Here is a 10,155-nt window from a genome sequence, read left to right as displayed (position 1 = left end):
ACAATATTCAACCAGATTCTAACGATTAATTTTGTTTGATTGCATATTCTGCTTCGTGTGGAACTCTCTTAAAAAACATGCTACAGTACTCACAGTTATTTAGTGTGAACTTTTTCGTAGTAAATTCTAACCACACCCAGAAGGATATTAAATCAAACTTTTTTTTATTGGGTTATCATGATATTGATATAAAGTTTTCACCGCTGTTAGAGATGACTAATTTCTGTTGAAGAATCTTTGAGGTACATAAAGTCGGTTCTTCCCTCCCAAACTTTATTTTATTTTATTTAATTAAGCTCAAATGAAACTTTATTAAATCAAACAAACAAGATGTACCAATACTACTCTACATATTCTTGAAAATCTTGCATATTCCCACTTGAAACAAGATGTATAGTTTGTCCTTTCCTCATAGTAGTCATATTTTATTTTGATATATATGATTTTATTTTAAACTATTATTACTCTATATTAATCTTAATAGTAATTATATACAGAAACGCCAGAACTTTGACTTGGAATAAGGTGGGTTAAGAAACTTTCAAATGAATATGACAAAATATATATTTTATTTTAACATTAGAAGATGCCACTAGATAAGAAGAAAAAAAAAATTAAGTGATGCTTTTTGACCCATATAAATCAAAATCATAAAATAAACATAATTTGTTTAACAATAGTTAACACATTCAGTATATCGCCCCTGAACATAACATTGTTCTGAAGCCACCAAAGACATCAAGTTGTAGCAAGGCAAATCAATTGATGAAATTGATTCTCTCCAGTGTGATTTACACTTGAGAGAATAAAGTGTGATCTAACAACATCTAAATTCATTTTTTCTAAATTTTTATATGTTTCTCTCTCTTGATTAATAATAACAAACCGCACTTTATTCTCTCAAGTATAAATTACACTTGAGAGAATTCATTCCCACCTTTGCCCCTTTCTTGTGTTTCACCAGGGTACCGAACAAATTGAAACGATTCCACCTGTCATCAAATATGATAATATCCACTTTCATTCATAAAGAATATCTTCCTCCAAATTTGTTGTAAAAATTGACAATTAAATAACACATGGTTAAGATCTTCAGTCTCCCTAAAACAAAAAGGCAACCAACTCACATGAATTTATAATGACTTTCCAATTCTAGCATTGGCAATTTTACTAAAAGCAACCTCCACAATTATCATAAGGGATATATCGTTAATTAAATATTAATAATAATTAATAACAATGGATGGAGAAGAATAGTGACCGATTCTCATAATTCTTATATGAATTTAAATGTGAAGACAAATAATAGCAAGTAGAGGGTATGTAAATGTAATGTCTAGACTAATCCAAGCTTTTCTTTCAATTAGATAAATAAGACCAAGTCAATATAGCCATAAAAAAAATGGTTTCCCTAACCAAAATATTGGTTTTAATAAAAATATTTTTTTACATAAATTAATTAGTGATACATTTTAATTTGTGTAAAATGATGAAAACAGTTTATAATTTAGAATAAATGAAGTAATAACAGTTATACACCTTAACACAAAAAATAAACATATTAATAAAACCACAAAACTTATTTTTAGGTCCCACACACATATATGCACAAACACACACACACTAAGTGTTCCTCCTCACACATAACCTCAATAAAAAAATGGTTTGGACATCCACACGCAAATGAAAGAAATGCATCCAGCCTTATTCAATGATATTGTTCAATGACTCCTAAAAAAAATTGACTACCACATTTCTCAAGTATTTTATTCCTTTAAAAATATTTAAGGGCCATTTGTTTTCCTATAAATAAATGCAAAACATTAATTTGTTTCAAATCACTCACATAATTAACTACAGCCGTCTCGTTCGTTACAAAAGAAGTTTAGGTACCATTTTCTTTGTTGAAAGGATTTTTGTTTTGCAATAACTTTTCTGTTGTAAACTAGTAGTATTGTTTGAGATCGATATGCATGATCTAATTCAATTATGACAAGAATCTACCCTATTTAACATTTAATTTTATGCAGCCTGTAGATTCATATATTCATCATAATTTCTTGTTGCGTTTTTTTTTTTTCACTCAAACTTAGATTTCTTGCTTAAATGTTAGATTTTCTTACTCATATTCATATTCATCATAATTTCTTGTAGTTTTTTTTTTTTTTACTCAAACTTAATTTCTTGCTTAAATGTTTGATTTTCTTACTCATTTTCTTAATTTCCTGTTGTGTTTTTTTTTACTCATATTCATCTTTATTATTTTTTTAAAATCAAGATATGTTTAATTTATATCTAGTGAATATTGTGAAAAGATACAAATCTTTATTTATATTGTCAAGATATTGTTTAATCAAGATACAAATCTTTATTTGTTGTGAAATGTAAACATGTCAACTCTTCTCCAAAATCACAACCACTTCTTCTTCTTCTTCTTCTTCTTCTTCTTCTTCTTCTTCTTCTTCTTCTTCTTCTTCTTCTTCTTCTTCTTCTTCTTCTTCTTCTTCTTCTTCTTCTTCTTCTTCAATTTAGTAATTCAATTCCCCTTGATAAATTAGTATATATAAAAAAATTATCATGTGAAATTAACATTTAGTTTTTGTGTTTTGAAGGAGAAATGAACTGGTTCATGTCGGCTTTCACTCTCAGCTGTTTAACCGTGCCTAGAGTAGATTCTCTACTTTCCAATGACTTCAACTCTCCACTCCCATCTCCAGTTCCAGAAATTGATGTTTCTTTCAACATTAATTGGACACTAAAGATTATGTTGCCAATGGGGGCTGTTGCAACTACCCTTGCTTTCATAGGGTGGATTGTATACAAAAAATTAATTCGGGCATCAGGCGACGTTGAGGCTGAAATTGAAATGGATGAGAATTAAGTGATTTTCTTTGTTTTTTTTTGCGTGTGACTAGAATAATTTTCTTTGCTTTAATTTCTATGTATTAGACTTGAGGTGTTAGGTCTTAGTTTATTAACCACAAAGGACCGAATTTGATTTTGGTCAAAAACGGTTGTAAAATGGCTATTATAGTGCCACTTAAATTAATAAAAAAATATCCTATGCTTTGAAAATATTGTATTGGTGTGTGTTTTTAATTTTGATTGTGTCCAAAAAATCTTTTAATTTTGATTTTTGAGTATTTTAGTAGTAAACATCTAAAATTTGTCTTCAAGATTCTTGTAACCAAATTAATTTAGTAGCCAAACTCAACCCTTTATCTCAAATTCTACACAACTTCAATATTTATTTTTTTGGTTAGGAAGAGGGCTATGACTATGAGCCCACAACAACTTTAATATTTCTTATTTCTTATAAAGACAAATGTGATGTCACATTAAATCTTGGATTAAGCAATTTGGTTCGGTTATACAAATTTTAATAAAGATTAAAAAAAATGTGATGTGACATTAAATCTTTGAAGGTATTATAATTTGGTGACTCAATAGTCTTTGAACACCAATTTAGGGTCTAACTAAAGCTTGACCTTCTCTATTTTATACAATTATACCGAAGAACGAAGAGAAACCATCCAAATCCAACCACATTTTTCTTTCCTTAATTACAAGATTAAGCAGAAGTTTTGTATAGTTCATGTGCAGAAACTATGCTATAGGACTATAGGCATCAAGGAGAAATATTAATTCCATTTATTTTCTTTTGTAATAATATTGCATTGAATGTGGAAAGTCTACACATATATCAAGTGAATGTTTAAAAAATAAGTGCATCCATTTTATATAGGACATGTTTGGTTCGAAATAGATGAAAAAGAAGTGAGGGGATAATCTTGACAAAAAAGATATCTTGAATGAATAATATTATTGTGGATGGATTGCTCAAATGGAAAAGACTGATGAAGTAATTTGGTAGCTTTTCCAAATATGAGCCGTTGAATTTTCTACATTCATATCAATTGCTATCATGTCATTTGCCCATCTGCCATCACAAAATATGTCTAAAAGAAGTTAATCAACTAATGTGTCAATTTGAGTTGATTGTGTCAACATGTCTTTTTTTTTATACATGTCAACATGTCTTAAATTCTCAATGTCTCGGTTACTCACATGTAGATGACGATTTGACTCATATTTAGTAGGTACTCGCAAAAAATATCCATAACGGATATGGTAAAAATTTGCATTTTGGATATGGAGACGAGTATGAATAATTATCAGAAAAAATGAATGGATATGGGTGCGAGTACGAGTACCTTAGTACTCACCCCGCTCCATACTCACATAATATATATTTATTTATTTTATTTATATATTGAGGAGGGATCTGTTGATATTACTCTATAATAACATATGTTTTCAATTTAAAAAAATACAACACTATTAAATTATTATACATTTTTAATAAAATGTTTATTTATAACATAATATAAACACAATGTGAATATGTCAATAAAGAAATGAAATTTAACGTGATGTTAATCAAATTTTTGTTTATAAATTTCACGAGTCAATATTAAAATCTTAAAAAAAAAATTATATTAAAACGATATAATATTTTATAATGAATCGATTTATTTTTAGTAAAAATGCGGATAACAAGTACGGGTATGGGTACTTAGGTACCCACAGGATATGAGGACATGTACAAAGGTTGTTACCCACACTGCGAGTACGGGGATAGATACTGTAGTACCCTACCCATACCCTACCCATTGTCATCCATACTCACATATTTTATTCCTTAATTAAAAGAATCCTTAACCGCCTTGTTATGGTATATATTTCTTACTAACGTCATGTAGGCTAAAGAAGGTTTCGCGGTTTGATTTGAATCGGTTTTGAAGAAAAAATTTATTCAATTTAAAATTAAAATTACTCACGATTCGGTTTGGTTTTGGATAGAGCTGTAAAAATGGATCGGGCTATCAGGCCAGTCCATTAGCCCTATATTTTTACACGAGCCGGGCTTCAAAAAAATTACATGGCATTATCGGGCTGGCCCCCTGGGCCTATCTTTTTCATGGGTCGTCTTCGGCTGCTCCTATAGGCTTTTGGGCCGGCCAATTAAAGAATTTCAAAAAAATATAAAAAAATTTATAACCTTTTTATTCTTATATTTTGTTCCTATTTTTATGTATAGATCCATATATAATCTTTTTTATTATTTTTGTTTTTTATTTTGAATTTATTTTATTGAAATTTTTATCCGTATAGATTGTTCTGTTTTGTTTTTATTTATAATCTATTTTATTCCTATTTTTAAGCATATCATATTTTTATTTTTTTAGTAAAATTAAAATGAAGGATATTTTTTATTTTTTTATTAAAGACTTGTACTATCATGATTATTGGCATTTGAATCAATTATATACGCCGGTCCTTGCTTCCTGAAAAACTTCTATCATAAAGTGTGAGTTAATATTGAACACGTCTACTCCTGATTGTTTCATCTGGAAAGGGAACTTAGATGGTAACTACACTGCAGCTGCTGGATATAGGTGGTTAATTGACAAAAAGAGAAATTGTGATCCTCATAAGTCTTGGCTTTGGATTTGGAAGCTTCTTGCCCCTAAAAAATTCAAGTTTTTTATTTGGCGTGCCTATCATCATTCCATACCTACTCTTGATTTGCTGAATAATAGAAACATTTTTCCTTCTAATATTTGTCCTAGATGTTCTAATTATGTTGAAACCATCTTTCACTGCCTCTGAGACTGTGTTGTGGCTAAATCTATATGATATAGCCTTGGTTTTACGGATTCTAGTTTCTTTGGCAATATGATTACTGATGATTGGTTGCATTTGAATGCTTCTTAGCTGGTCTGTGGTGGAATTGGAGAGCTAGAAATATTGTTTGTGTGAGAAAAGACACCATTCATTTATTCCAAATTGTGGCTGAAGTTAGAAGACTTGGTTCCTTGTTGTTGATTTGCTTCTCTCTCCCATGGATTCTCAAATTACTCCTAAGTTGGTTTCTTGGCACCCATCTAAAGAAAATTGTTTCGTTCTTAATGTTGATGGGAGTTGTCTCGGTGTGTCAGGCAGGGCTGGTACAGGCGGGTTAATTAGAAGAGGCGACGACTCTTGGGTGACCGGGTTCAGTTGCTGCCTTGGAATATCTAATAACACCTATGCTGAACTCATGATCATTTATCAAGGGCTGAAATTAGCTATGAACTATGATTGCACCTACATTTGTTGTTACTCAGATTCCAAAACAGCAATGGATCTCATTTCAAAGCCTATGAATAGATTTCACTTGTATGCTCATGTGATTGCTAATATTAAAGAGTTGTTGAATTTGGACTGAGAAGTGAATTTGTGTCATACTCTAAGAGAAGGCAATGCTTGTGCAGATTTTCTAGCAAAATTTGGCTCAAGTAATGATATGAAATTGAAGATTTGGAATACCCCACCGGAAGGAATGGATGACTTGCTGCGATCTAACTCTGAGATGACGCAGTACCATCGTCACTAGTTTTTTTTTTTTTTTTTTTTTCCTTTTTGCTCTGTTCTTGTTTTTGTTTCTTTCTTTAGCATTTCTACCAAAAAAAAAAATAAAAAAATAAAGGATATAAAACTTGAAAGTATTCTCTTCACACCACATAATTGAGTTTTTTTATCTAGATAATCTCATTCGTTGGTGAAAGAGGTAGAAACCAAAAATAATTTCCACTTCTCATTACTAGAAATGATAGTTGCAAGAGACAGATATCTCTCCCATGCATAAGAAAAAATTAGGTTTTACCTTTAGCACACACAACCATCGAGGCAGTGTGGTGGTCACTTGATACACAAATGGATTAGAAAATGTAGTGTCTTTTTTTGTTTTTGGTTTTTGCGCAAGCCTCTTTCTCTGTGTAAATTTGTTGTCTTGCACATTTGTACATGTATCATATTGTAGGAAGCAGACTTGTTTGATAGGAAGCATTTGGAAAATCCTCTACCCTGCATCCATGTAGAGAGGGGGAGAGACATTCTCCAAACAATCAATTACAATTAAGTAGAAATGTTTTTTAGAAAGTATAATTACTGTTCAGTGTTATTTCAAACAGGCATTAGTCATTATTTCATTGTGCTTAGTGATTAGATTACTATCTTATCCTGAGAAATATACAGGGAAACTTAAGAATTGAAACACAACATTAAGCACCAACCTAGAACTTAAAATATAATGTTCTATTTAGTGCTACAAAATCTGTCAAACAAACAAATGCAACAATTAATAGAGCATTATATTTGTAAAATGGTTCTAACAAAATCATCCATTGCTCTCAATGAAGACCCCTTTTCTTCACCTTTCTCTAATGTTGCCTTTCTCATGTGTACTGCAATCTCATTTGCTTTCTCTTTCATCTCTTTTCCCTTCCCTTCTTTATCCATAACAATTTCTATAACCCTCTTCACATCTTCCTTAGAAATCAAACTTTCCACAGTTCTTGTCAGCTCTACACTCACTCCCATTTCTTCCACCAACATCTTTGCATTGTATGCTTGCTCTGCTGCAAGTGGCCAACCAATAATTGGCACTCCATTGCTAAGACTCTCCAAAACAGAATTCCATCCACAATGACATAGAAATGCTCCTGTTGATTTGTTTGATAGAATCTCCAACTGAGGTCCCCATTTATGCACCAACAAACCCCTTTTGCTATGCTTCATTCTCTCTTCAAATCCTTCTGGTAACCATTCTGCCTTAAACTCTCCTTGCATGTCGAAACCAAAAGGCGGTCTAATCACCCAAATGAAAAGTTTCTCACTTTCTTCCAACCCTTCAGCCAATGTCATCATTTGTGAGGAACTTATGGTGTTCTGTGATCCAAAAGAAATGTAAAGAACAGAATTCTCTTCTTTCAAATCAAGCCATTCAATGCATTCTTCTAGAGCTATGCTGGATTCTTTTCCTGTACGGTTCTTCGAATTCGAATCCTTTATAGTTGATGGAAGAAGGGGACCAACACACCAAACAGGAAGTTGAAGATAGTTCCTCAATAGTTGCAGCCCAAAAGTCTCAATCTCTTCAACAGTGTTGCAAATCCATCCATCAGATTTCATAGAAAGTGCTATCTGTGGAGGGAAGAATTTTGACCAGCTATCAGTTCCATCAGCTTCTCTTAGATATCTATACATCTGAGATTTGTGGAATCTGTAGTTTTGAGGGAACCCTGGTATCAAAGATATAGTTAGATATATATAAAAATACTTGAGATGTTAGCTCACCGGTAAGAGCTTAGCATTGTAACTTCAAAATATTGAGTTCAAATCTCGTTAGGGACAGTTGTAAGATGATCATTAATGCTATTTGAATTAATAAAATAAAATAAAATGGTAAACAAGTGATTTGGAGGAGATTTCCCGAGAACAATAGCTAAGGGACCTGATACTACTACTTGGATCTGGAACCTACATGCTGATGCTCATAATTTCGATAGCCATACTAGTGATTTGGAGGAGATTTCCCGAACAGTATTTAGTGCCCATTGCAGTTGTGTATTCAACATCTTAAAAATATAAAAAAATTATCTTTCTAAGTTATAACATTAATTTTGTTTTTTATTTCGTTTTTTGTATGCATAACAAGTGTCATGGAGGCACCGTTTAGTATTACTCATTAAAAAATTGCATAAATAGAGTCGTTTGTATTCATTATTGATCGATTAATCGAGTTATCAATAAATGAGACTTTTTAGTAATACCTGGAACCCAAAACTCATCAGAATCTGTTTTCCTGTGAGGGAGATTAGACCAAATAGAGATATAAGCCATAGTTCCATAAGCACCAAAAGTTGTGAATGATATATTCCTTGTACCTAAACTCTTAGCAACATTAGTAACCCAACCAAGAAAAACATCTGATATAATACAAAGTGGAGGATGACCCTCTTGTTCTGTAATCTTTGATATTAAAGAACTAAGAGGAGTTTCAAGGCTTGTTGATGCATGAAAGAGTTTGATTACATCAGGTAGAGGAAGCTTCTCTGTGTTTTCTATGTTTGTTGTTTGGTGGTAAACCATGTTGGCTATGATTGAAAGGTAATTCAGCAAGATTGATTGAAGAAATGGCTGTAGAAATTGCAGATTTAAGATGTTGAATGTTGAGAGGAGTAGTGGCTATTGTGATTGTGAAATTAGTTGTTGTTTCTTGAATTTTTCTTGCTAGTGCTAAGAATGGTATGAGATGACCATGTCCCATGAATGGTATCATCACTATGTGACCTTTTTTCTTTGCAGTTTCTTCCATTCTACATACAAAATTCTTTAGCTCAACAATTTTCTCTTGTTTTGGATTTTAATTTCAAGTGTTGATTAAATAAAGCATAACAAAGATAGGGTATCATTTATCTTTGGGTCAAGTAAAAGTATAAAGGAACATTTTGGTGCACTCAGGTCAGTCATATCTGGACTGTTTGATTAAGATTAGAAGATTTGTAGTTTTAATTTAAATTTCATATTTAAAAACAATTAAAATCTAATTTTAAAGTTTAAACTGTCTGATATTGATCGGACGATTTAGATATCCCGACTAAATGCACTCAAACCGCACATAATCCATATGCTTAGACTGTTTGGTGTTGGATACATGAATCACTCCACGTGCACATTCTATATACTTCTAGGTGGTGTACTTATTAAATTTGTCTTTACATTTTGTTTGACAATGCATGCGAAGAAAATAAGAAAAGAGAATAAGGTTATGAGAGAATGAGAAGAGAAAAAGAGGTAAGAAATAGAGTAGATTTGAGAGGTTATTTGGCATAAGAGAAAGATGAGAGAAATAAAAGAGAGAGAAGTATAAACCCCCTTTCTCTCTTGTTTAGTTGAGTAGAAAGTGAGAAGATAATAATATTTTTAAAAATGTTTATTTCTTTAAACAAGAGGACAAATAATGCCTCTTCATAATTTTGTTCCAATCATAATTTTTCTTAGTATACAAGTATACGGTTCTACTTGCTTCCATTTCTCTATTAAACTCATATATAAAATCTAAAAAAGTGAGGGAAAATAGATGAAAGTAGGTAAATTGGCTATTTTATTAAGAAAATCTAATATTTATAAATAGTTCAACTTTTAATTGAAATAGCTTTTGCAAAACAAATCAATAAATGAAATATTAAAAATCATACATTCACTCATGATCTTAATCAGTGGAGCATTCGGTGTACTCCAGATTATTGATGGGGTTTTGCTTTCACT

At 31.4% G+C, this 10,155-nt stretch overlaps 1 long non-coding RNA gene and 1 pseudogene across 1 annotated transcript; one reads left to right on the top strand and one right to left on the bottom strand.

The window, feature by feature from the left end:
* The first annotated feature begins 1,845 nt into the window (after positions 1-1,845).
* On the top strand, positions 1,846-3,077 carry LOC123881396. The gene is made up of 2 exons (XR_006799456.1): positions 1,846-1,889; positions 2,613-3,077. It is a non-coding gene; the product is annotated as an uncharacterized LOC123881396 (long non-coding RNA).
* Positions 3,078-7,176: 4,099 nt separating this feature from the next.
* LOC123923323 lies at positions 7,177-9,202 on the bottom strand (annotated as a pseudogene).
* Between the last annotated feature and the right edge of the window lie 953 nt (positions 9,203-10,155).

This window comes from Trifolium pratense, linkage group LG4 (assembly GCF_020283565.1).
Source record: "Trifolium pratense cultivar HEN17-A07 linkage group LG4, ARS_RC_1.1, whole genome shotgun sequence".
Lineage (NCBI taxonomy): Eukaryota > Viridiplantae > Streptophyta > Magnoliopsida > Fabales > Fabaceae > Trifolium > Trifolium pratense.
The sequence above is the reverse complement of the archived record's forward strand: the minus strand, read 5'-3'. Positions and strand labels throughout refer to the sequence as shown.